This window comes from Silene latifolia, chromosome 10, assembly GCF_048544455.1.
Source record: "Silene latifolia isolate original U9 population chromosome 10, ASM4854445v1, whole genome shotgun sequence".
NCBI classification, from domain to species: Eukaryota; Viridiplantae; Streptophyta; class Magnoliopsida; order Caryophyllales; family Caryophyllaceae; genus Silene; species Silene latifolia.
Window position 1 is genome coordinate 91,432,214 of NC_133535.1, and position 879 is coordinate 91,433,092.

An 879-nucleotide genomic window follows, 5' to 3' on the forward strand; every position below is an offset into this window, starting at 1 on the left:
TTGTTCAGCGAGGTTCAGTCGATCGACTGGTCCTTGTGGTCGATCGACCAAACCGTAATTCTGGCGTGAATTAAAAGGACGAGAATTCCGAAGCCCAATGTAATTAGGTTTTAGGAATAAAAGTTACGTAAGACTATCTATATAACGTAACTTTAGGTTTCAGAAGATAATGAGGGAATTTTAGGGAAATAATTAGGGTTCAATATCAAGTTTAGCATTAGATCTCATAATCATTCAATACAATCGGTTTTATTTGGTTTACTTTCGTTCGTGCTTTCAGATTCTTCCTGCTTTCATTCGGTAAATTACGTTCCTTGATTTCAGTTTGTTGTTATTCATTATTAGATTAGAATTGATTAGTTAGAATCCTTAAAGCCTTAATTCCTTGTTTTACGCGGTTTTATTATTCATTTAACCTTGTTATGAATCCTACTGTTTTCATCTCTAGTTTCGTTATTATTGTTAATTCCAGTATGAGTAGCTAAACCCTTTGTGCTAAGATGTAGGGGACCTATAGTGTAGACGGCGTAGAATAGGCTGACCTGAGTCGCGTCATGGTCGATCGACTGCCTTGCATGGTCGATCGACCGGCTCACGTGAGAACAGCTTCGACTTAATTAATTTAATTGCTATATTTGACGAATCGAGTGCACGCGACTAGTTGAATGTTTAGGAATTGACCGACCCGATAAGATCGATAGATAGGGGAGGGAAATAGACTACTTAATTAAGACGACTAAATTAATGAGATCGAGAGATAAGTTAATTTAGGCATTTAAATCACTTTTCAGGGCGAGAGTCAGTACTAGTGATATTAGGGACCCGTAGCTAGATCGAAAGATGCTACCTGTTAAGAATGGACCGAGAGGACTTCTTATT